The sequence below is a fragment of the Palaemon carinicauda genome, chromosome 2, assembly GCF_036898095.1.
Source record: "Palaemon carinicauda isolate YSFRI2023 chromosome 2, ASM3689809v2, whole genome shotgun sequence".
Classification (NCBI taxonomy): domain Eukaryota; kingdom Metazoa; phylum Arthropoda; class Malacostraca; order Decapoda; family Palaemonidae; genus Palaemon; species Palaemon carinicauda.
The window spans coordinates 7,172,329-7,172,544 of NC_090726.1; positions in this window are offsets into that span (position 1 = coordinate 7,172,329).

A 216-nucleotide genomic window follows, 5' to 3' on the forward strand; every position below is an offset into this window, starting at 1 on the left:
TGAAACAAGTGATGTTATAATGTATTTTAAAGTAATTTAATTTTTGAGTTAATTCTTTTTGCATAAGTATTGTACCTTTTTATAGAATATACTTATTTTTGTAGTGTTTATTTTTTTGATCACCCATATTTCTTAACAGTACTTGCTCGTAATCCCTCCCTAAGAATGAAGTAAGAGGAAGTTTTGAATAGTATTACATAATCACCCAGTTTTGTT